General features: G+C 44.5%; 1 protein-coding gene across 11 annotated transcripts in view; it reads left to right on the plus strand.

Annotated features, from left to right (window-relative positions):
* The first annotated feature begins 2,677 nt into the window (after positions 1–2,677).
* The window catches only part of PRR5 (proline rich 5), a 93,389-nt gene continuing 69,805 nt past the window's right edge, over positions 2,678–26,261 (plus strand). For 6 of the 11 annotated variants that reach the window (XM_075507301.1, XM_075507332.1, XM_075507338.1 and 3 more), the window contains exons 1-2: positions 2,678–2,741; positions 3,213–3,295. The gene's annotated coding sequence lies outside the window, so the exon portion shown is untranslated. The remainder of the gene's footprint in view (positions 2,742–3,212; positions 3,296–26,261) is intronic. The other 5 variants (XM_075507311.1, XM_075507345.1, XM_075507321.1 and 2 more) reach the window with 5 other exon arrangements.

The following is a 26,261-nucleotide window of genomic DNA, read 5'->3' on the forward strand; positions in this document are numbered from 1 at the left end:
AACTAAATGTTTCTCACACCAAGATACTACATCAGGGTGGTATTTCACCTACCCAGAGTAATCACAAATTAATACTGCAAAATGAAGATCTGATCTGGTAAATGGTTCCTAGCAGAAGGCATTTTGTGCCTATGCTAGTTTTGATGGAAGTCAGCTGGGCTGCGGAGGGGTGCAGAGAGGTTGCTCATTCGGCAGTAGCTACGACACTGGTAGTCATTATTAAAATCAATTGTAAGTACCAAATATCTCATTTTTATGCTTGCTAGGGAGTATGTAGTTTTTAAAGCAAAGCTATTGGAGAACTTCCAGAGAGAACGTAACCTGTACATTTTTGCTTTGTTAAATAAACAAATGAATGTATTTGAGGCTTCTGATGACAAATTCAGATACCAGTTGCTACCAAAAAAGCATCGTTTGATAGTGATTCTGCAACGCTTATGGATCAAAGACCCAACTCAGGTTCCTTTGCATGTTAATTAATTGTGTTTTAATCATTCGGTTTAGATTTTCTAAAACGGAGCCAACTTAAAAGAAAACACAGTGATGAAAATGTCTCTTCCAAGAGCTTTAATTTGTTCTAGAGACCTACTGTTTGAAAAAATGCTAGATCTGGAGAAGAAACTGCTCCCTGATCCTCAGATTAACTCTTCTTTGCATTCAGGGACAAGGGCAATCAGGGACATTCCTTTCATTCCTCCACCACAGGTTTAGAAGGGCAAAGTTGTCTTCCCTGGATTGCTGGGTCAGTTAAGCTGATGAGAAATCATGGCTTTCTTCTGTGCGAGTATAGTTTTATAGGTTACATGGCTCTTGGATTAGTTAGTCATGAACTTGATTGTTTCACTGTTTAATTGCAAAAGACACCATGAATTCTGCAGGTATAAATACCCCATGACAACTCATGCACTGCTGCTGTTGTCTTTGCAGTCAGAAAATAGGCAGCGGTGTACTTTGTTAATTGCTTTTAAAGTGTAATAATTTGCCCTGAACATTGCAAAGGAATTATGATGATAAGGAATCCATCCAAAGGAATTAGGATGATACAAACATTCCTTTGTATCATCCTTACTTCTTCTCTATTAGATTCCTTCATCTAGTGTTACCGTTCAAAGTAGTTGTAGTCTGAACACATACTGGATCAGATCAATATAAGTAAGTCAATAGTCAAATCAATCAACGGTAAGGCACTGATGTCCAGCTTCCACTGAAATGAGAAGAAAGTGAGGCATGAGCAGCCCCATCTGAGATCAGGAGCCCACGTATTTTGAAGCCGGCGGTACTGTGACATGATGTTGCGGCGTTAACACCCAAACGCAGCCATCACTCGAGTCTGCTTCTTGGCACTGTCATTCCCGCAGGCGGGACAGCTGAAGCAGGTAGGAAACCAGAGCAGCGTGCCTGCCAGATACCCCAAATGAGCTCCGATTTGATGTGGCTGAAACTTGTGGTGGAATCGATTTGTATAAAACTTCCTTTGGTTTAAATCCCTGCAGGGTGTACTTTAAATCCCATAACTCAGATCAAAACTACCGACTACAGACCAGGCAAAACCGCAAGTTTTGACTGATACACAGCCATAAAGCAAACTTCAGACAGCCGGCGTTACGCTGGCCCCGCGCAGGATTTCATGCTCCGGCGAAACCCTCGGCCGGGACCTCTGCACACGCGAGTTCTTGTGCCGATGCCGGGCACAAGGCGCGATGTGTCCCCGTGGGCTGCCAGCTCCTCCGGCACCGGGCGCCTGGAGCGGCATCGGCTCTCCTCGCGAAATGACACCTTCGCTTGACACCCGTGGACGGGCTCGCTTGCACTCCTGCCTCCATCTGCAGCTTTCTCGTAGGAATTAAGCGGCTGATTTGCTGCCTGCGTACTCTTCCCTTTCCTTCCCCTGCAGCAGCCGCAATCCGGCAGCTCGCTGGCGCAGAGAGGGGGCTCATCAGCCGGGCTTCGCCTCGGCGGGTGTTCCGCAAAGCAACTCGGGGGCTGCACGGAGCTCAGCGCTGAGCTACCCTGAGCCGCCCGCCGCTCAGCTATCCATCAGCCGGCACCCGCCGTTACCCGCCGCCAAGCCCCGCTCCCGGGCGGCGGGGACCGGGGGGACCCTGCCCACCGAGCAGCAGCGGGCGCGGAGGGAAGGGGTGCCGATAAACGCACTGGGGCCCCGCCGGCGTCCGGCGTGGCGAGACGCCGCGGGGGCCGAGCCCGACCCGGCGCCGAGGGACCCCGCCGCGGAAGGGGCTTCCGTCTGTCCGTCCGTCCGTCCGTCCGTCCGTCCATCCATCCATCCCCAGGCGGGGAGGGGGCTGCGGAGCCGGGCCGGGGGCAGAGACAGAGAGGCGGAGCCGCAGCGGGGACGAGGGCTCGGGGCTCCCCGCCGGTCCGCCGTCGGGGTGGGGCTTGAGGGATTTGGGGTTTTTGAGGTTTTGTTTTCCTCTCGGCTCCCCCCCCCCGGCGGCGAGGCGCGCGCCGCGCCGCGCCCCCCCCCACCCCCGCCCCGGCTCCCTCCGCCCCGCCCCGCCCCGCCCCGCCCCCGCCCTGCCGGCGCGGCTCCCGCGGCCGCGCATTGTGCATCGCGCCGCGGCCCGGGCGGCAGCGCCGGCACCGGCCGCTCTCCGCTGCGGGGCCGCCGGACCCCCCCGTTCCCACCCCCCCACCCCACGGGCCGGGCCGGGCCGGGCCGGGCCGGGCCTCGCCTCGCCTCCGGCTCATTCCCCCGGCGGCGCCGGTTGGGGTCGCGCACGGTGAGTGGGGGGCGGCGGAGCCGGCACCTCCGGCGACGTGGTCTGGGGGGGACCGGGCGCTGCTGCCGCCGCCGGGTCTGTGCCCAGCCCGGAAAATTGGGGAAGGGAAAGTGGGTCTGTCCTCGTCCCGCCGCCCCGCGGGGGACACGGCGCCTGCGGGGGGGTGCGGCGTGTCCCCTGGCAGCTGGGGGCTTGGGGAGCGGCTCCGGGGCCCCTCTTGCCACCCAGGGGCCGTGCGGCCGTGGGAGGTCGGGGGTCTCTAGTGAGATAGCCCAGCCTGCGGAGGAGCGGTCTCCGTGGTCTGAGGGGGACTCCCGGCTTTGTTTATTCCTGTGAAGTGCGATAAAATACAGCCCTCGTAGCCGTTCAGTTGATTTCTGCTAATTCTAGACCTCGGGCTCACAGTTTTTGCACACTACGTGAATGTTAAATTAGTATTTGTGCAGACACTCATCTCCTTTTTTTTTACAGTCTGAAATAGCTCTCTCAGGTAACTGGAGTTGACTCTAAATGTGATTCCTGTGGGTTGACTGCTGTAAGCCTTATTCACGCAAGTAAGATCTACATGCATGAGAGATTTTTTTTTTTTCAGAATGATTTTGCATGTTTCCACCCTGAAGTGTATAATCTCTGATAGCTTTTGCAGAAGATGGGCTTGTCCCTTTCAATTTTTGTGTGTGTGCAGTCTCTGTTAATTTTGGCAGCTGAAAAGTGATCGTTGGTAAAGGTCCGGTGTCTTCGTTTTCTTCAAGAATACATTAAGTTGGATGTATGCCGATGTTTTAATATTGTAGAAGCAACAAGAGAGACAGCCTTAGAAAAAGAATCGAGGAAATGATTTAGCTTTTCTAATGTTCATCATTTCCAGCCAGCATACTTTTAAGCATTTCATTTTAAATTACAGGAGACAATCGGTTTTTGCATTTACGAGCATGTTGATTAATAATGGAAAGATAGGTCTAAACCTAAATTTTGGTGCTTCATTTAAAATAAATGCTTTTCATTTCTTCCGTCTCACACACCTATTTGCTTTTAGGAAAGAGTAATAGTAGGTGATGAGTAGGCAGCTTTCTTATAGTTCGAATAAAAGGAATAGTTCAATATAGGCCGCCTATAGAATAATGGACACGCTTGGCATTTAGTGCGTAGCTGGATGTAAAGCTGTGATGCTGCCTAGCAAAACTCTTCTTTGTTCAAAACTTCTCCTGTAGCCAAAGAATAGCGTATCTAAAACTTAGTTCTGGGCGTCAGATGAATAAATAGTGCATGTAACTCTAGTGTTTCTATGGTAGTCTATTAATATGTGACTTACTATGAAGCATGTATTCGTATTTATAATATACACCATTGATTGAATAACTTAATGCTTCATCTTTCTTTTTCTTATTAGTAGTCTAATTAGGGGAAGACTCTGGAAGGAGTATGGAATTAAGACATTTTCCCAGTGGATATGCAGTAAAAAAGACACTGCAAAGCAGACGGTGTAAGAGGAATTTCCAAAAGTACTCATCATCTAAGACAGAGCCAGATTTTGAACACTTCTAGGCTTGTGTTTAGGCTCCAGAGTAAATTTCTAGATTTTCAGTTTGTTCTTTTAGTTCTCAGACTTTTGTATCCAAAGGTCTTTGGGGGACCGTGAGGGAAATGTATCTGTGTAAGCCAAGGTTTGAGTCGTTCAACACTTAAGAAAATCAAGCCCTGACCACTTCAAAAAATCTGATCCTTGGGTTACAGTCATACCTCCGCCCATTTCCATTCTAGAGGCGTTTCCTTTTAATTTTTATGGCACATAGAATTATAGTTGTAAAATGTAGCCACAATAAAGCAAGCCAGTAAAATTACTTCAATTTTTTTTTTTTTTTTTTAATGTACAAGCCGGGGGGATTAATGAACAGCTCCATAAATACACATGATAAAATGCAAGGTTGGTAATAGAGCTGTAAGTGACACTTAATCTTTGAACAAAAATAATAGGTAATGGCTAAAAATAGTATTTCCCGTCTCAACAATAGAGTTAAATATTGTAATGGATATTAACTGCAACAAGGTAGATTGGTCCAGAGCTGGAGGCTCTGGCCATTCGTACCAGCTGACCTTCTGGCCTACTTCTTCGTTTTCCTTTAAAGTATCGCTCTTGCGTGTGTGTTGTAAACCACAAAAGCAAACCAAAAAGCTGTTCTTTAAAGGGAAAATGGGAGCTTTTTTGCTGCACAATAGTGGCACTATAATTTCTGGAACGTATTCTGATCTGGCGTAGCTCATCGCAAACTGCTGAGCTGTGCTGAGGTTGTGCCTAGATTTACACGAGTGGTTGGTCCCACGCATGGGCAAGAGCGTCCTTGCGCCAGAAGGAAAGCGCTTAGGTCAGGTTCTGACCAGTGTTTGAAGTGTTTCAACATCACCGCTAGAAAAATGCCTTTGTATTAAGGTCAATGAAAAATTTGCCTTTCCGATAGCCCCGGCTGCAGCCTCTCAAGGAACTGTTGAATTATGATAGCTGGTAATTATCTGCCCACATCTGTGGCCTGGGACTCATTGACACTGAGCACAAAGAAAGAAGAGAAGAAAATGACAAATGCTTGTCCAGAAGCACGTCCTCTCAGTGGCGTTTGCTTTCCCCCTGGTTTCTTAGGATAAGACTGGCGAGTTTGGGGTGTGGAGAAAACAGTGATTAATTAGCTAGTGCATATCTCGCCCTTGGAAGATGGAAAATACTGTATGGGGATGATTTGAATTAAGTACTGTTATTCCCTGCTATTAAAGAAATTGCTTGCTTGCTCTACATCTTAAGTTGGAGCCGCAGGTAATTTTAAAGCATTGTTTAAACTGTGGTTTAGGTCTGTTGAAGCAGAAAGGCCAGGGGAAGTCTTTCAACAGGAAAAATAATAGGTAAAGATTTTCTTGTTTAAGCCTTTTTCTTAGTAGCTGCAACAGCTGCGTATATGGCAGGGAGGAAAAGGGAGTCAAATGGAGCCGAGCGTGGAGCTGTGGTGTGAGGTAAAATTCTGATATTGTTCTCTCATGCCAGCCCACAAATACATTTGCATTTAAAATTTCTAGGCAAGCCACACTGTAGGACCGGTGCAGAATGCTAAACAAAACCTGACAGCTGACTTGGAAAACGCCACATAACGATGTCGGGCATTCCCTCGCTCGGACAATTGAGTTGAAGATTGTTTCTTGTAACGATTATGGATCCGAAACAAAGACAGGTGCGGGAAAAAAAAGGGGACATCAGTTTTATTCTGAGCTATTTTCACTTGAAAGATACTTGCTTTCTGTCACGTTACCTGTGACTGCTGGAAGACTCGGAGGAACTGTAGACCCCAAATCCCTTCCTGCCCATCAGATAGCCACAATATACGCCTTTGTGTTGCTCAGGCTGAAATTCTTTCTGCTTGGGAGGCTGAGGAGTGGTTCAGGACGCAGTTGTGATCTGAAAGATATTGGGTATCACCAGGGGGGTACCCTTTATGCCACTTGTGCGAGTAGACAAAGCAGCAGCTCTTTCGGGGAACTTGGTGATGCATCTCCTGTCCGAGAATAAAACTTATTTATGCTCAGTGGTGTTGTGATGTAGATGCCAGGACGATGACAACCGAGGAAGGAACATGAAAGGCATCAGAGCTCGGTGGGTTTTACCTTTTTACGTGCAAAACGCGCGTGTCTGCAGTTATTGGCCGTGAACTGGCCCTCTGCAGACAGGCTGACGGCGCAGAACAATTTGAGGAGACTGAGGGATGGAAACAGGAATATAAAAGGAATGATAGCTTAACGTGTGTATTGGGTGTGAAAGAGCACACGCAAAGTCACAGGGCTGGAAGAAATCAAGGGCCTGTGGTCAGGGATGGCTCCTGCAGTGAAGCAGTAATACAAGGCAGCTCGGTTGTCTGTGATGTCCCGGTTATGAACGGAAGAATAACAGGCTTTACGTGTGCAGCGTGGATGCATCTGCCTCCCTGGCTTAAATATAGAACACCTGCCCTTTGAAAGTTTGAGAGGAAAGGGAAAGAGCTGATGAGGAGAGCAAAGGGACTGATTTCTGAGGAATGATTAAAAATGCTTACTATAGATAGATTATCTGAGAAGCAAAGATGCCAGCAATTTCAGGTGTGCGTACTCAAGAGATAATCACTTAGCCTTTGCAAGAGGGTGCAACTAGACTTAGCGGGCTGCAAAAGAAGTAACTTAAACATCAAGAAAAGCTTTGTGATGGAATGAAACTAAATAATCTTCCATGAAAAATGCTGGCAGCGTTGTTGGTCGGGGTTTTTTAAAGCTCATAGAGAGCCCTGGAAAATGTTCTGCAGGGCTGGCAGCTCAGGGTCACATCTCTCCTGGCTGAACTGTGCCTGGGGATTAGGATGGAGGTTTTAGAAATGAGGCTCTTTAGTTAGCAGGCCAACTCCTCTGCTTGGAGTCAACTTCTCAGCTCCCCTGTGTGGTCTGCTGGAAGGGACAGAGTCATTCTCTGCTAGCTTGGATTATATCCCTGTAGGGAGGGAGACGGACTGGATGAATTAATAGATCTTATTCTGTCCTTAGCTTATAGGAGCCCGTGATGCAGGAAATACATGAGCACTTATCTTGCTGGCAGCTGAAATGCATGCCGTTATTCTGTAAAAACAAATGCTATAGCATCTCATACGCCTTTCTGGTCACATGGCGAGGGAGGATGGGAGGAGGGATGTGATGGAAAACACTTTCATGTGGTGAGCACAGCAGGCCGGGCTAGAAATATTGCTCGGTTTACATTGACTCTGTTATTTTGTGTCCTTGGATCCATGTTGAATACTCCTCTTGAGGAAAAGCTAGAAAGCAACAGGCTCCAAAACTAGAAAGCAACAGGCTCGGGGTGTTTTCCTGCTTTAAGTTCCAACTGTTATCAGCAAAAAAAAATTGGTATTCTTGGACAGTAGTTACCTCTTCCTTTGCTGGGTCCTGTAATAGACACAACATTGCGTACTTGCCGAAATGTGAAGAGCAACTTCAAAGGGGTGTGCAGCTCTGCTGAAGTCGTAGGCAATGCACACAGAGATTAGAGGGGCTGAAGGAGGTGATCCAAAACGCAGTGATCCAAAACGCACTGCAGTCAGGGGAGAGACTGCTGCTTTGGATCAGCTCCAGCAGTTCTTCAGTCCAAGATCTCATGTTTGCTTATGTTTGGATTTAATCAGTTTCTTTGGGATTAAGGTATTTTTTAGAATGTGGTTCCAAGAATATAAAGAGGTTGCAATTTTGAACTTCATTAGTTTTATGGCATTACTGTATACTAGCGATTATTGTCCTGTTCCTCTCTTCAGATATGAGGTGGGTCAGTTCATGAAAAGTCTGATTAAAGAGACCACTGAATAGTATGATATATGATAGTACAATGATGGAACTCCCACGGGTGGTTTGATGTCTTAATACGTAATCTTTCCTCCACTGGATTTCTCATTGTATCTCGGAATAAACCAGCGTTTATATAAATTAGACATGCTCTTACTGCAGAACAGGTGGGGTTATAAGTGCTCCAAGATGGTATGTTGTTACTAGATAAGGAGGAATATTTTTATTCCGATTCATAGTGCCTGCTTTAAAGGCAGTTTGACTGTCATCAGCATGAATGGTTTATTGGAGGGCAGGCAGGGAAAACATTGACAACCATTTACAACACTGGCTTAAGGATGACCCTCCTTTAATTAACTGTAACTTGAGTCCCAAAATTTCCTCATCTGATAACGTGATACCAGGTTTTTACTTCCTGCATTGTCCATTTGGAGTGGAAAGTCGGGAGAAAAGAAACTATGAAATTTTGTTGCCTAGATTGCAGAGGAAATCAGAACGCTGAGAGAAGTTAAGCATTCTTCCAGAAAGTGCATTAACCCAGCTTGGATGTGCTCATCCAGCCCCTCTGTAAGCCAGTACCGCTGGTTTTCTTTTCACCACTATATTATTTTTTCTTTCTGTAAAATACCCTTCCAGGGCGCTCTCCAGGAAGAATGCAGGCCACTTCTCTTCCTTCGATTAACTACTTGTATCCTGATCTAGAGAAATACCAGCAAACTGGTTGAATGTGGTGATTTTCATTGATTCCAATGAGTAAATCAATTTCACATCCAGTTGTCCCTGTAAGAGGAACATCCGGTGCTGTCTGCATTAGTTCATAGGTATGACTTGAGTTTATAGTATCAATTACTTTTTTAAGTACAGGCACAGAGAGTCTTGATTCACCCCTGGCTGCTCCACTGGTGGTTACCACGACTTTGTGGTCACGGTTTTGCTTGTTTGCTTTGCTGTTTTTTTTGTGGTGGTTTTTGTTGTTGTTTGGTTTGGTGTTGTGTTTTTTTTTTTTTTTAATTTCTTTTAATTTTTGCTCTGGAGGACTAGGCAAAGGCCACTGTCAGCAGGTTATCGGACTAAACAGATGATTGGGTTGGCTTGGTGTAACAAAACCTCTACTCCTAAATAAAGCATCGTTCTTGGTATAAATTATCCTGTAGTGTATCCTATCAGTGAGGTCTGAATCAGTCCAATTTAAAATGCCAGGAAAAAGACATTCTTGTGGTAATTCTGGCATCCCTGAAGATAGAAAGTTTTGGAAAATTTGAGAGGGAGCTTGTTCCCATAAAATATCCAAGACAGTTTTGTATGACAGAGAAGCAGCTTGGAAAGTTCACATAAGAAGCCAGATGTTGGCCCAAACTTATGAGATTTGCTTGCATGGATCAAATTTGGCATTACGGCATGCTTCCCAAATTAATTCTGTAATGTTTAATTCCAGCATGAGTCGATTTTCCATTTTATTCTGCATGACTTCTGTTCATTTATCATTATTAAACAATTTCCTGGGGATGCTCAGGCTTAAGTATGTGTTTGTATGACTACCAGAATTGTCTGTGGTTATATAGACAGGACAGAAAACCTTAATGGAGGTTAGAAGATAAATTTTTCCCATCTACAGCACTGTTAATACCTTGCTACAGCGATCAAGGATTTCTTAAAGTTTACCAGAAGATTTAATTTGAAGAATGGTCCCAGCCAGGAAGAAGATGCAAGGTTTATGCTTAGCATACTCATGTACAGTAAATTCCTCTTTCTTTTGCTGTTTTTAGGGTCAAGTTTTTTACATTGATAATACACCACAGGCATCATCCCTTTTTACTCTCTTGCTGGGAAAAGAGTATCCAAAAGAATATTTATTAGCTGATTTAAATTCAATTAACTTCATTTCCCTTTTGTGGAGTTTTTAGCAATGTTTAATGAGAGATGCAGTTGAATTGCAGAACTGATACCTCCCCCTGAATACATCGAGGTCTTTCTTAAATTCTTGTGAAGGTTTCTCGATCATTCAGATTTTAATCCTGGCCCTCATAATTATTTTGTAGCATATGGGAAGTCCTGTAGATGCTAATTCTGGTGGCCTTAGTCATGCTTATTTAACAAATAGTTCCAGTCCCCCATTTATCTGCCTTAGTATCTATTGTTTATTGGTGATTTGATTTTTTTTTTCTGCCTTTAAATCCTTGGGTTGGGGAACTAAGACCACTCTGTGCTAGGCAGAAAGCAAACACAAAACAAAGTGCAGTCTCAGCCCTGTACATTAACACTTTATTTTTATGACTAAATGAGGGAGATTCCTCTTAACTGATCTGCACTCAGACCTCTCCAGACTCTCAGTTGCCACTTTGCAGCATTTAGATATCCTAGAAAGCAGATCTCCAGCTTAGGGAAAACAATTAAAAACTGAGCACCACTGTTGCAAAAACAAGCCTTGTGCTTGTTGGAAGCTGTAAAAATTTAAGTTTATAAAGCCTATCATCCGTGTGCTTAGGCAAAAATGTGATGCTCTTTCCTCTCTTCTTTGCCTTGCTTTTCCTCTCGTTCAAGCAAATGGGCTGATGAATGCTTAGGCAAAATGTGCCCCTCCTATTGTCTGTCTCGTTTGCTTGCGTTCTTTCAACAGCTTCTCTATTCAGTGCTAAACAACAGGAGAAGAAAACCATTACTAAAAATGAAGATACTCTATTATCACATTATCTTGTGAAGAAGGATGTTCTGCTTCCCCCACAAATGGCCAACTAGAGAGGTTCCTTGCAGGTCCTGAAATCTGTGATGGCAAGAAGAACGATAAAAGCACACTGGCATTAAAAATCATTGCATTGCTGAACACAAACTGCTGTATGTGGAGCACTCTGTAACCTTTGAAGACTACAGCCTGGAGCATGATTTTGTAGGCAGCAGAGGTTCAGGGGCAGAGCTTGGGGATGTCAGAGGGCAGTTAACTGAACTAGGCTCTTTTCTAAGCATTCCTTGTTTTTCCCTTTAGTTTTCCATACAGGCGCTTATACGTACACAGACATATATAGATACACATGCAGACGCATGGTGTTTAACAGACCGAGCATGAAGGCTGACCCGCTGCTCTTAAAACAGAAGCCACTGCTCTGCACGTTTTGCAATGTTTCGTGCGCAGTGCCCCGTGTAACCTTGTACGAGGCGTTACCTGGAATGCGACTCCTGGGAAGATACGCTGGGTAGCTATCTTCCCAGGATAGCTACCTTCCCAGGATCTTCCCAAGTGATGCCTTTCTTGTATTGGCGCAGCTGGTGGAAAAAGCGTATGGGGCTTGCCATTCTTCTGATCCAGGAGAAGGCATGTCCAGACAGACTCCAGACGGCTTCTCTGTGGTGATCCCATCACCAGCAGGTGCTAGGAAGGATGGACGTGGCTTTACGCTGCTAGGACGTACCCTTTTAAGGCTCCTTGCTTCATGCTTTCATAGGGAATGTGAGGAATGCTACGTAGCCATGAAGAACAGTGAAACAGCTGATACATCCACTGGGATTCCTACTCTTTCAACCTGAGCTTTCCAAAGCTTGGTGAGATATATCTGGCAGAGTCCTGAAGAGCTCAGAATGGCTTTTTATCCACGAGTCCTACTGAGCAGTATTTATTAACATGGAGCAGGATTCCCTGTGGTTTGATCTTTGGGTATGACCCAACTCTCTACCACTGTATGATCCCATACAAAGTCTAGAGGCATGTTGTGGTTTGGGATGGCCACAGTGATTAGGAGAACTCCTCCTGGAGGGGCATGGGGAGCTTAGGCAACCATTGCTACTGCTTTGGCTGGCCCCAGCACCTCTGTGCACACGTTCAGAGATCCCAGATATAAGCAAATAAAAGCCATTTGCTTAGGTTCCCCCCGACTGCCTTTTTTAAAAAAAAAAAACCACTCCTGCATCTGCTGTGTTGCACAGTCTCCTGCCTGCCTCTACAAATGAGACAGTAATGGAGCAGATTTATTAAACTGATAGATTAAAGAACAGGAAGTAACAGTGGATTTAGTGGAATTTGAAGGCAGTTTTGACCTCTGAGGAACACAGCACGGCGTGTTGGAATAAAGCTGAAAGATGGTGGTGCCCTTGGTCAGGGTGCCCAAAGTCACGGGGAATTTGAGAGAGACTCACTTTGCTTATGCTTTAAAAACACTTTGTTGTTTTGCTTACTCCGCAGCAAAACCCCTATCTTCCTACCTTGGAAACAAAGTACAAAACCTTTAGCGTGCTAGTGATGCCGGTCCCTCTCAGACCAGGGCTGAGTTTAGTTCTTAATTTAGTACATTTTTTGCTTACTGGGAGGAAGTCAAATGGGTTGTGGTGCTTTGGGTGGTGGCAGGAGGTATCTGGGAATGGTGAGTCCGGCGCTGTTGCAAACAAATCTCGGTGCTCATGGCTTGCTTTGTAGCTGTCAAGCAGAGTGTGATGAGCCAGGGCTTATGCCGTTGTGTTACAGAGCTGGGCTCTGGGAGAGCGCTCGAGTAAGAAATCCAAGTGCAGGGTTTATGTGAACAAATGCAGAGAAGTCGAGTAATGCCAATGCCTTTAGAGTAATTAAAGGTATCGATTCATTTTGCATTGAGTTTTTAGGTATGAATCCGGTCTATAAGCAGCCCATGTGCCCTCTTCCTTGCGGCTTTCCCATGCAAACAGTACGATCTCATGCTGTAGCTGATGCCTGCAGCACTGACAGCCAGGTCGTGTGCTGTCCTATTTCCCATCCCTCCCTCTTCCCCACCCCTTCTGATTACTTTTCAGTTTCTTCTATTTAAGAACTGTAAATTACTACAGTAAAACTATTACTTTCTGGGGTTATGTTTATCTGTTGCTGATTTTACTGAATGGAGCTGTGCAACAGCCTAAAAGATAAGACCGTGTGAGTTAGGATACGAGGTCATGCTGGGGGCTTTTAGTTTCTAGTAAGCGGAAGAGCAAATATTGCAAAGTTGAAGAAATACAGATTTACGGCAGCCTCTGTGCACGGAATAACCTCAAGGGAGGATGCAGATTTGCCAGTTCTGCTGTACCTCGGTACACCTAAGTGAAAGGCGGTGCAGCTCCCTGGTACCTAAGTGGAAGATGGATGTTTGGCACAGCACTGCTTGATGCAGCTACAACCTTGTGCCTTGTCCCAGCAAGGCTGTGCAGTGGGGGACAGTGGCAGCAGGGAACAAGGACAGAAGGGAAATGACCCTCCAGTTTTCTCTCCTCCCTCCCAGGAAAACCTGGGCCATGTGAAGTCACCCTGAAGCTAAAGCAGTTTAAAAACCTCACCAAGCCAAGCCACCACCCTTGCCGGAGAGCAGAAATCTGGTCTTCATTTCAGTTAATGCTGGTTCAGCCACCAAAACCCCTTTGTATTTGGCCCTTAGGGCGATATTCCAGCTGTTTATTTTAAAGAGCCAGTCTGGCTAACGCCTTCTTGGGGGAAGAGCCTTCCTCTCACGGGGGATACCAAACTTGGAGAGTCCTCTGGCTCCACAGAGGACATTTATGTTCAAATAGGAACAAGCAGAGCTTTTTCCTGAATCGAAAAATCCCCATTTCTGGTGCGTTCGCCGGCTGACTGCTGCAGCGTCTTCTTTGCTGTGCTCTCGTGGCTCCCTGGCAGTGCTCTCTGCTGTTGCGTTGCATTGTATGTTTTCTGTTAACACAAAGGCATCTGTGTTAATCTCTCATTTTCCAGGCAATTTGGCGTTCTCTTCCAGCCTCTGGCCGCCTCCTTTTTCTCAGCTTTTTCCCAAGGTGGACGGCAAATTTGGTAAAAATACGTGTAAGCGGGGATTGACCCAAGTTTTCAAGACATTAAAATTACTGCAAAAGGAAACCAAATGGGCTTATGACTGCTTTTATTTCGGTTTGATTTTTTTTTTTTATCAATAATAGAAAGTCAGATTCAGCCCAGCCTCCATGACCATTAAGTCAGGCAAGGCAAGAGGGGCTCTTGCATTTCTTTCTTTAGCAAAACCTGTAGCCTTCTGGCCAAATCACACAACCTTAGAAAGGCAGCAAAGTATTTCAGCTCTGGAAGGCCTGCCTGCAGACTCCTCCATCATTGAAGAAAATGTACTTGTGGGGCTGTGGGGGAGGGAGTGTTCCCTTGTCTTTGATTTTGGTTTTCACTTTTGAGGGTTATTTTTGTTCATGTATTTTTTTTTTCACTTCCTTGAGCGTCACTATCATATCAGAAACTAACTTTTTAGAGTATCTTTCTTCTCCTGCCCTTCAGTTAGCAGATGAGAGCTACCAAACATCGTCCCATGAATATTTCAGCAAAACCAAGACATTCCTGGTGTATACATAAGGTAAACAAACGGAAGGAAGAAGCAGGATTTTATAGCAATCATATAATATCAGTAGTAGGCTTTCAGCTTCTTCCGAGGCTTCGGAATTAATTTGAAGGCAGGGAAGTAATTTTTAAATTACCTTTAAATAGAGTGCTGAGGAGTAAAAAAAGCTGTGTTGACTCTGCACGGGGAACGGAGCAGCAACAACCTGGACCATCTTTCCTTGGGGACCGCTGTGTTAACAGTCGCCTCGGTGAACTCTTCAGTATTCAGAGTCAGATACCGGCTCAGTGTGAAACAAATGGAGTCCGCCAGCCTTTTGTGGCATCTTGTAAAGCCTTTTTCTCCCTCATCATTTGAAAATGAAGGGAAATAGGGAGGAATTTTCGGGTTTGTTTTTGAGTCATCTGGCTTGCTGCTATGAGATTATGTGGAAACGCTTTCGCTACTCTTTAGTTACCCATGAATGATTGTGACTAGAACATATCCCAAGAGAACATATGCTTCTGTTTTTGCTTATGCTTAATTATCTTTTTTTGTGCTGCCTTCCCACAGCACCTACCTCAGTCAGATTTTGGTCTGTGAGTCTATGACCGAGGCTCCACAGTTTGAGAAAAATGCAAAAAAACCCCAACAAATAATAATTCAAAACCCTTAAATACAACTACTTTATGCTATTTTGTAGATGCTTAGGAGCCTGGTCGATAAAGCTTGGAGGAAAAATCATCCAACTTGTAGTTAATTTTTATTGAGGTGCGATTGCCCTTGAAGCTCGGAGAGAGTTTTCCCGAATAAAAAGTCTGAGAAGCGATGCTTAGGCTTGTGCAGTCTCTCAGGCAGCTTTCAGGTTTGGGGTTTGCTTCTTGGGGGTTTCCCCATCTTCCTTCTCTTTGCATCCGAACCCTTGGCAGCTTTCCAGCATTGTTCTACGACCTGCTGTGAACGGGTGGAGGAGCAGTGCTCTCTCGCCGCTAATTCAGCGGAGATGGAGTGATAGCATTTGGTAAAGGTTAGAGACACCGGCTGAGGATAGGTTCAGAGTCACCCACCAGGCCACGTGCCTTAGCTTGTGGTTCCTCCGTGTTGTACGTGCCTGTTTCTTGCTCGGAGAAGGTAAGCGTTACCAAAGCTGGCCATCAGTCTTCAGGATCTCTCTTCTGATTCACTTTTTTTTTGGGCGTATTTTTCCTTTTTTTTTGTTGCATAAGTGGAGTAACTGATGCTCCAGTGTAAATAGTGTGGCCCTGGCAAAAGCCTCTCTCTCTCCCTGCATTATAAATGCTATACAGATGATTGTGTCTCTGTATAATGCAGAACAGGGACAAACAAGGCTCCAGGGAAATTCATCATCAAAGCACGCACCAACCAGTATTGTCCACCAGCACAGATTCAACAAGCTCCAGAGTATGCCTTGATATCCAGATCCTTCCTTCTCTTTGGTTATCACCTAACTTTTGCTATTGTAATTTCATAAGATTTCCCAAAGTTTGGTTTCACGTGTAGCAAGATCTTCTGGTTGGGTTGTGCTCCTGGATCTGAAATCTAAATCATGTTGCCCTTCAACTACTTGTGATACTGGATCTCCAGTGTTTCCTCTGTTTTCATGGAAGCTTGAAAATTCTCCAACTCTATCATCTTTTGTTGAAGAAGCAGTTTTGTTCAGGTTTTAAATGATTCCTCCTACTTGCATAGGGTTGTTACCTGCTTGTAAAAGGGTTGTGGAAATAGCATTAAAAAAGTTTGTGGGTTTGCGTTCTCCTTGCACCAGCAGAAAATGGCATTGAGGCTTTTGCTGGATGTCTCAGATGAAGCACAGCGAAGACACTGCGCTGCCATCCACTTTGCAAACGGCTGTTTCCAGTTAAAATACGGAGAGGCCCCTTTGCCCCCTCCGTTTGATGCCCCCTGCCCCTCTGCCAGCAGTTAGTCTTGCATGCATCTGCTTAGCAGAATAGGCTGTGTGAGCACTCCCTAACCCACTTCAGGCAAAATCCGAAACCTCAGGTTAAACTGCAAATGGGAGATGCTTAAATGAGGATGGCTGCCTTAGCGCTGGTGTGGCCGCTCCTCCTCTGCCCCAGGCAGGAGGGATCCCTGGACTGGTGGCTGCTTTAACGCTCCCACTTGCATCCGCAAAGGGATCTGTTTGCACAGTGTGACAGTATCTAAGCAGAAGCTTAGACTGATTTAAAAAAATCCATTTAATACTAGCGCAGCAATTGTGTTTTGGCAGAACTAGAGTGTTCCTGTGAGCCTGGATAACATGTTAGTTTGCAAAATGTTCACCTTTAAATTGCCCGGTATTGTTTTTTCTAGCAGCTCTTTTCCTCTCCTCTGCCCGGTGAGAGGCTAACACTCGGGGCTTTCATTTATGAGTGGGGTTTTTGTCCGCGTGTCTCGGTACATGCTCCCAAAGCTCGCAGAGTGCTGTGCAGGTAGCAGGCTGCTGTGGTCTCTCAGCAGGCGGTGACTCTTCCTTTGCTGGAAACAAACTCATCCGTCCGTTCACATGTGAAAATCTCAACAGTCGTGGAAATTTGAGTAGGAATGAAGACATGACAATGGAAGTCTCTCAGGTCAACCTGGGAAATTAAAATGGGGAAGAGAAAGACACCACCACCCAGACTGAAAAGGGTCTTATTTTAAAAAGTTTAAAGCTATGTAGAACTTTAGCCAAGTTGGGAACCAGTTACGTAGTCCAGGGTTACTCCTTGGTTTTACCAAGTGGAGGAGAATGGGGAAGAAGTTTTAGGTTTTTCTTTTTCTTGGTGAATCAGGGTTCCTTTTTTTTCTTTCTTGTTTTTGTAATAAGGATGTTTCTTTTCAGTTCAGGTGACACCAGTTTAGCACTCAAACGGTCTTGAGGCTTTCGTGTTTGTATGCTCACAACAGTGGCAGGCTGGGACAAAGCAGTGCCGTGATGGATGACAAAGTGACGTTGTACTCTGGCTATAGAATGACTGAAGGGAGACTCTTAGTGATACTGCTGCTGTTGCAGTTATTTGATCGTGATTGTAATTCAGCAACTTATTAGCAAAACCATTGTATTACACTTTACATAAGTACATGGAAATAGACACTTAAAATGCATATACACACACATGTATATGTACACACATTCTAAGTTAATAAAAAACAAGAGGTCCGGTAAGAACTCCTTGGAGTGAGAACATAGGTAGAGCTAGCGCCAGTGAGGATGCTACAGCCTCCTTCAGTCACCCGATAAATGCCCAGTGTCAACTGGCATGGTCTAAGTCTTAATGAACAAGTATATATTAGATTTTTCTCCGATTAAACCGCCAGTCATCCTCCAGGAATGCTTCCAAATCATGCTCCCCTCAGCTGATAGGCTGGGTTTTCTTCCTTGATTTCTTTGCAGCTGGTGAGCCAAACCAGCATCACACCTGCCTGCCGTTCATCCGCCGGCTTTGCTGGTGCCAGACCAGCTGTGCAGCAGCAGTTGCCATCTGTCTGGGGTGAGGACAGATTGCTAGTACAGAGGCTCAGGAAATAATTAGAAGGCGAATTTAATTTGTTCTTCAAGCACGTTGGGGTCCAAGTAGCTCTCCCTCCCCCCGCTGAAAGAATCGGGGGGAGGAGGGGAAGGAAAGAAAATTATAGGAGGGAAATACAGGGAGGGAAGAATCGAGCTGCGTCCTCGCCATCTGTCCACTGCGACTCGCGCAGCTGCTCTGCCATTGACAGGTTGCTGTCTCTCCATCCAGCGCAGACAGCCAAATGACTTGCATCGTGAACACAAACCACTGAAGATTAATACTAGTAAATAGCCTGGTCAGAATAAACTGTAACTGGAGGCAGAGCCTTCAACTGCTTGAAAAAGTGCAGTATCCTATTCCTCCTTCTCTCGTTTCTCCCTTCTCTCCACCCAAGAGTTTCGCAGAATTTGAGAGCCAAATATAATTTCAGTACGCGTGCTTTTTCTGGATCAAATGCTGTACCTCTGAATGCAGCATGATCAGTTTTGGAACATTAAAAGGTTATCTAGAAGCAAAGGGGAATGGCCAGTTAGAGCTACAGTGGGACTACTTCTGTCCTTAAAATTAATTAAGGATGTGCTTAAATGCTTTGTTAGCTCAGGGCCTCCGTCTGCTACCTGGGGTTGCACAGTTTCTGACAGTCCCAGCTCCAGGGGTATATGGAAGATGCCCTCCTTTCATTTGTGAAGAACGTGTATTTTGCATCTATTGCTGTGGAAACATGGCAAACATGGACTTCAAGGTAACAAATACTAGAAACTAAACAAAAATACCAAGGGTGTATTGTGCTTTTGTGAATGGCTTTAGATATCTTTCTTGATAGAGAAAGGTGTGTGTGAAGTCCACCTCCTCTCCTGGAGGCTGGGGGGGGGGGGGGGGGGGGGGAATGTCTCATAACACCCTGGGTCCTGATCCAGTATCTGTTGACATCAATAGAAAAATAACTTGTGTACCCAATATAAAAAAATCGAGCACAACACTATTTTGGGTTTTCCTCTCCTGGTATTACTAATTATCATAGAGATTTTCCAGAGATTAGTCACTGGCAAGTGTCCCTTCCTGAGCCTGAAGGACCATTCGGGCAGGTGTTAATCCCCAAGAATAGCTCTGCGCTTTAGTCATTACTGAAAAATTGAATATTGTTTAGAGTCTCAGTGTGTCCCTCAGCTGTTCAGAGAGGTGATGATGGGGTGACGTTACAGCTCCCGAATGTTTGCACTGTAGGACTTAAAATTTGTAGCGGCAGGAGCACAAAATGATAGCTGAGTATTCAATTCAGGTGCTTTTTGTGATAGCCCTGTAATTGCTGCTACTTCTATTTACCTCTTCTTTTTTGAAGTAAGTTTATTTCCCACAAAACCCTTCCCTCCGTACTGCCTCCAGCACACCAAGTCCTGACATTGCTGCACATCTAGCCTCTGGCTGGTTTCGGTGATGGAGGATTGATGGAGCCAAGAATCTGCTGATTTCTGTATGATAAATCCAAGCCCAACATTCACATCTCCCCAGACTGGCAACTGAGAGATTAGAGACCCGGTCTGTCTCCTCCCAACAGTACTTCACTCTCTGCTATCCAGGCATATCATCCTCACTAGAGAGGAGTCAAAAACGTCTTTTATATCCTTGTATTCTCAAGGGGTTCAGGCAGCAGTACCTGCTTTGAGAATGGCAGCAGATGCAGGCTGTGGAGCTCTAGTCTCATGTTACTAGGCTTCGTCGGGAAGCTTTTGACTAAGCAGCTGCCGTCTCATGCGTAGTCAGAAGCTGAGTCTGAGAGTGTAGTAGAAATGTCAGAGGAAATTTAAGAAGTCGCTGCCTCCAGCTATTTGCTACCTTCCTTCAAAATCTGCAAGGTGGTAGAGCAGAAAGTATCTCAGTCTTGCATCTGGCAGCTTCACCAGAACCTCACCTTCTTTGGCAGCGTAGCTGACGCCATTGAATTTTGCCCAGAAACAGTGTAACACATCCCCTCTGCCACCTTTGCTTTGGTAGAGCAGGGGAAGAGGCAGAAGGGGTAGCAGTGTCATCCTTTCTTAAATTTCTCTTTCCAGACTTGGAAAACTGCTGTAATGAGCTTAGCATGAACTACCTACTTATTGGGGTTTTTTTTCCTTTTTCTTTTCCCTTTTCACTCACATTATTAAATGCAAGTGGCAATTAACTTCTGCTTTCAGGATGCATGACTGTAGAGTACTACCCATGCAAGGATAAGACACTCTCTTTTCTTTTTTTTTTTTTTTTCCCCCTGCAGTCATAGTGATCCTGGAAATGGAGAATTACGATGTTTCACATTCCTTTTGCCCAATCCATGCCACCCAACCAAAATTTTCTTTTGCAGCCAGGGCCTTGTGAGCATCTCTTTTCTTGTAAAACTCTGCTACACGTCCTGCATACGTGTCTAATCTGGTGCCCATGTTGGCATTGTCGGGCTTGGTTATCGCGACCGTGGCCATCCGTAACCCCACCTCTGCTCAAAAAAATAGAGAAATGTGAGTGGCTTTTGCTCTGGCGTATGCCTGAAAGGTGCTGAGCCAGAAGCTTGATGATTTGAGTGGAGAAGTCTGCATTAATGTTGGTGGGGCTTAGAGCATGTTTGGGAAAGTTTACGGATTTGTGAAAAGACACAGATAAAGTTGTCAAGGGGGTTTGTGGGTTGTGACCTTGTCATTCCTTTTTGCCACGCAGACTTCAAATTCTTGCCGCGTTGGAAGTCACTTTTGGCTCCGCTCTGCTGTCAGATGCCTTTCTCTCCCCCTGCTTTGCTTCTTCCAAAGCTTGCTTATCGCTGGCAGTGCCAGGAGCGATGGATCAGCTGAGAAGGGTGTGACTTGTTTCTTTAAGCTGGGTATGAGTCTCAGTTGCCCAGGATCCATCAGTCTCTTAACCTCTCCCTAGAGGGTTGCTGTTGTTCTTAATAGGAAGCTGCTCTTCACAGTGGATGTTTTTCACGTAGGCTTCAGAAGCAGCTGCCTTAAATGTGGTCTGGTACCTCTGCAGACAGAGGCTGAGCACTGGGCTCGGAGATGGGCCGCGGTGAGGATGGCTGCGGGCAGGACCTCCCCGCAGTGCAGGAATTGCTTATAAATAGGAAGACAAATTGAAATGTTCCCTTTCTGTTTTTTCACCTCCTGCAGTTCTTGGGAAGAGGAAGGAGGCCAATAAGAAATGTTGGTATTTTAGTCAAAAGCAAAGGCAGCCCTCCTGCAGTTCTTGGGAAGAGGAAGGAGGCCAATAAGAAATGTTGGTATTTTAGTCAAAAGCAAAGGCAGCTGATGGGGAATGCCTCTTTTTTTTTTTTTTTTTTTTTTTCTTTTTTTCTTTTTTTTAAGAAATGTTGCTGCAGAGAGAGTGGCAGGCTGCTGTGCAAAAAATCCTGCCTGGATTTGCTCGGTTTTCCAATCCAGGGGTAGAGCAATTGACAGTCCCTGTCCATGAGATTGCCTAAAGTGACTGAGCCAGTAAAGGATACCCAGCAGGTGCTCAAGTGAAATTCTTCCAAAATGCCCTCCTTTACACTCACTGCATCCTTTCCCAGTAAAACCCTTCAAATGCTTCTTCAAAAATTCATGAGTTTGAGTACTTTAATGGAAGCAAAGGAGACACCTTTCCTTTTCGTCCTGAAAGAGCCCGTGGAAAGTTCAAAGGGAACTTTCAGTGTTTAGTTATGCTGCGTTCACTCATCGAAGAACTCTTCTCCCTGAGTTACGTGAAGCTTTAATGTTTTATTGAAATCGCTGTGGGATGTCGACTTTCATGTGAGACCTGTAAAACCAAGGCACTAATATATCCACTATGAATTTAGCTTAAAATTATGCGTGTTATGAATAGGATTTTCCAGTCTTTTCCTACTGAAATTGTTGAATATTTTGCTATAATTTTCATTAAAGCAGAGCCAGAGCAGTGCAGAAAGATTTAAAAATCTCAGTCTGTGAAGACATTTATGAATTTGAGGAGCACTGTCATCGGGATTTTTTTTTTTGTCTGGTTTGTTAAGTTGTAGTCACCCCTTGAAAAATGTGTTACTTTTCTGTCTCCACAATTAAACTGACAGCCTGCTTACAGCGTGAAAATGCTGGCAGTGATGCAGTTGCATTTGCAAGCTTTGCTTGTGAGATCTTTTCACTTAGCTGAATATGAATGAAACTTGGGGTGCTGTGAAATCCAGTTCACAAGGTGCTCTCTGCAAAATGGAGCATCACCACCTATGTCTGTGCAAGCACGCTCACAGTAATCTGTGCGCCACTTGTCCGTGCCATCACTTAGTCCTTACGTTTAAGATTCAGTCTATGGGAAATGAAGAATGAGAGAGGTTTTAAATATGAATTATTGGAGTTTTGAGTGTGGAGAGAGGTTTTAAGTAGGAGTTTTGAGTGTGGAGAAAGTCATAATCTGACATAAGAGGGAAGATCTTTTGGTGCTTTTAGACTATGTTAATCCTGTAATTAGCCCCTTAAAGTTTCTTTTTTGGTGTTGTTACGTTCTAGCTTTGTCTTTGTCTCCATGGAGTTAAATTTGACGCTCTTCATGCAGAGCTTTCTATAACTTTTTTCATCCGACATCTTTTAAGAGTAACACCAAGGATTTTCAGGAGAAATTACTGCCTTTAGGTTTCTACCTTCATAAGTTTACGTCCTCAGAGATATAAAGGCAGATTAAGTGTCACTATTGCAGCAGACAAGAAACTCAGCAATACATGCAACAGAAACAGACTGTCAGCAAAAAAAAATTCAGCTATGAGAAGTCAGCATTAAAAACCATCTTATTATTTGTCTGAGGTACAATGTTGCCCCTGGGAAAGTCAACACGGGCTTTCCTATCCATTTCTGTAGCCAGAATTCATCCTTTAGTTATAATTTGAATTTATAGTATGAGCTTTAATTCCATTAAAGTGAAATATTTTTTTTAAAGGAGGAAGATCAGGGAAGTAAAGCCCAGAAGACATATTGACATCTTTTTATTTCTAGAAAAAAAAAAAAAGAAAAAATATTTTATACCTGCAAATCTTTCACAGGTCTGAAAGAAGAGTGAACCAAGGTGCTCGGGAAGCCAGGTATAGCATAGGCTGAACCCCGTGGTCTTGCTTGTTGGGACCAGTTGTAGACAGGCTTGTTAAATGGCTGGGGAGGGGAAGGCCAAGAGCAGAAAAGGCCTTCTTGCTTCATAGACCGTAACTTGAGGAATAAAGCCAAGAGTACAGATGGTATGTTTTACATCAATGTCTTTTCACTTCATTCTTCCCATGCACTTTTTTCCACACTTCTGGTTGATTGAGCTGAGCTTGCAAAACTCTGAAAGTAGCGACCAAGCCTTTGCAGTTTCCAGCCTTCCTGGTCATTGCAGCCCCAAATTAAAATCTTCCAGTAGGAAAAGGTCTGTAATGGTGCTGCTGTGGGTTTTCATGCGACAGACCTTGATCACGTCAGCCTGCCAGGCTGATTGTAGTTTAATTGCAATCACCATTTCCAGCCAGTGTGGTGATTCTTGGCTGGCACCTTTGTCGACTGCAGTCACTGAAATGATAGAGCTTAATTGCTGGCCACTCACGGCTGAATTGAAAGACATATGCAGTAATACCCGAAATTAGAGTCCGTGTGACTTGATTTCTCTGGCCGTAGCTGGCTGAGCAGTAGGCGTAAGTGGGGCAACTGTGTCAGCTCCACTGAAATACTGATGTACAGCAGCTCTTGTTGTGGGTCCTGAGGAGGAACTGACAGTCCCTTCGCTGAGCAAGTTCATGCTGTATGAAAAATTAATTTCACCCACACTCACAACTAAGTTAAAATACAGTCACTTAGAAAAGGAGGGCAGTTATATTAATGTGTTATTTATAATGCGCCTGTGATGCATGATCCTGTGGTTTACCTTGTATTTTTGAATACTCACTAGTATTTGGACAACTAGCCTCTCTGCCCGAAGTAGCATTTTGGATTTGAGCAAATTCCACAATAGCTGTTCTTTCAAGCAGCATCACCAGCCATGCTACACCTTTTCCTCCTCTGCCTCACACCCGCAGAATATCCCTGGAAATTACACTGCCCTGTGGCTCAGAGCAGTTTGATCTGAATCTGGATTTGTGGCAGCTTTGGGGTCCAAAAACCTCTAGAGTCGTGTTTCTTTCCATGCTGGTCAGGAGGTCTCTAAAGCTACAACGTGACGGTTGTATCTGCAGAAGTATTTTGGGTCATTCAGCATGGTTCCCCTCAGAGACTTGTATTGCTGCTTTCCCTGTAGCAAGGTGGAGGGATGGGTAAGTAATATGGCCCTGAGAAAACTGTAAAGCACTTCTGAAATTCTGCCTCTGGGAAATGCCTGGTGTAAGGCATGGTATCAATACTTGATAACAAAAGGCTATATGAATGCTTAATTTGCTTTACCTGCCAAAATAACATACTGATTGCTCAGCTGGTGCGAGGAATATGCTTAATTACAGTCTCCTGGAACTTCTGTACAACAGCATCATGGGTTGTTTTTTTTCAGGCATTCTCTTTTTTCCCTTTCCCCTGAACCTATAAATAGTTTAAGGTATACAGGATATTAGATGAAAGCAAGACAAATGTAATTCACAAGTTTAAAAAAATAATAATTTATACTTCATGCATGCATTGACAGAATAGCTGAGCTTTGATCATCAAAGTTAGGTCGATTTAAATGAAAAAGGCAGTGGAGTTTTATTCTGAAATAACCCCCTCAAATCCTGAAGAATAGCACTGTGATGTTGGTTTATTATCCTGGCTAATCAAATTATCATAGGTTATAGGCAAAATGGAGGATTTTTTTTTTATCTGCTAGCATAGAAATGTCAAAGCAGGATCTCCAAGCAAAACACTATTTTCATACACGTAAGTATCTAATCTTTTGAGAACCAAATAGCTATTATGACTCTTTCTGTCCATAATATCTGTCTAAAATCAGTGGGATTTCTCATATTCTTTAAATTAGAAGATTAAGAATCTTCTTCAATTTGCCTTTTAAGCGAGGAGGGGAAAAAAGCCAAAATTCCTGACAAGGCCTATTATTTTAGATGCGTACTTTTGATAGTATCCACTTCCAGCTGAGATCTGTTGGCCATAGCTTTTGGAAGACCTCAATGTCCTGACCACTCCAGCAGTTTTGGCAGATGCTCTTAATATAAACCCAGCTGTATCAGGAAAGCTCTACTCTGATACAGCTTGCTTTGCCGAGAGCAGTTTTTTGTATACTAGTACAACATATAGCTGTGTCCACAGGAGTTTTTGTTGGTATAGCGTGTTCGTGGCCAGTGTACTATGCAGTGTATGATCTTGTGTTTTTGCTATACATCCCTCACTTCAAATTTGTTCACGTGCCATCTCCCAGATGCAGGCGTGTCGCTGAAAAGCTTGCTTCCCCTACCTTGCCCCCAGGTACTAAAAATACCAGTTCATGGCTCTGTAGCCTACAAGCTGCGGATAATTTCTGCCATTCTGCAGGCTGTCTGCTGAGCTGCTTATGTGTGCGCTCCTTAACGCATTGCAGTCAAAATGCACTGACTTCGCACAACACTGTTATTTAAACTAACACCTCTTGATTTTGACTAAAGTAAGTGGTAACAGAATGAAGCTCACACCCATGGAGCAGACAAAAGGTGGGAGTGTAAGGGGATTACTTAGTTTCTCAAATGCAGGAAAGATTAACCTGAAAATACATGTTTTTAAACACATGCAGTTATTTACATAATAAAAAAGTGGGTATGAAATGCCACAAAACAAAAGCAAGAGTGGTTTGTACCCCCGATAAACTGAGTCAAAAAGATGATCTGTGTATTCCTAGTTAGATTTAGCAGTGTGTTAGAGCTGGTACTAATGACTATACAAGTGCAAGGCATGAAAAACCCTACTCAGAATGTGGATGCAGACGTGTGTGAATACCGCTGAGTGTCTGTGTTTATGTTTTTTTTTTTTTTCCCTAATAGTGTTTTATACTTATTGATCAGGGATTTAAAAAAAAAAAAAAAAAATCTTTGAATTGTGAAGATGTTTGTATTGGGGTTAGAAGTCACATAATGATAAATGCTGTGCTGCACCGAGATACCCACTCTGGGGTTGTTTATTGTGTTAATAGTCATCTCGGAGAGGCACTTCAAGACCAGCTCAGGACAGAGAGTGATATTACGACCATCATTTGAAGCCCTAAAGAAAGAATTTTCAGTATTTCTAAATGATGCATTTAAGACTTTTCTGGGCCTTATAGGACAGCTGCTCTCCAAAGGTGATCACCACAGATCATGCAGCATATTTCAAACCTTTTTCTGTCACCTCTTTAGTGCTGGAACACAGAACTACTTGCACTGTGTGTGCTCATGGAAACTCTCTTATCCTCTTTAGTGATAGGTGTAGCTCCTAGCATTGGTGTCAATGAGTTGTTCCCTGCAAAGAAAACAAAACAGAAAAGGG

The sequence above is a fragment of the Mycteria americana genome, chromosome 1, assembly GCF_035582795.1.
Source record: "Mycteria americana isolate JAX WOST 10 ecotype Jacksonville Zoo and Gardens chromosome 1, USCA_MyAme_1.0, whole genome shotgun sequence".
Taxonomy (NCBI): domain Eukaryota; kingdom Metazoa; phylum Chordata; class Aves; order Ciconiiformes; family Ciconiidae; genus Mycteria; species Mycteria americana.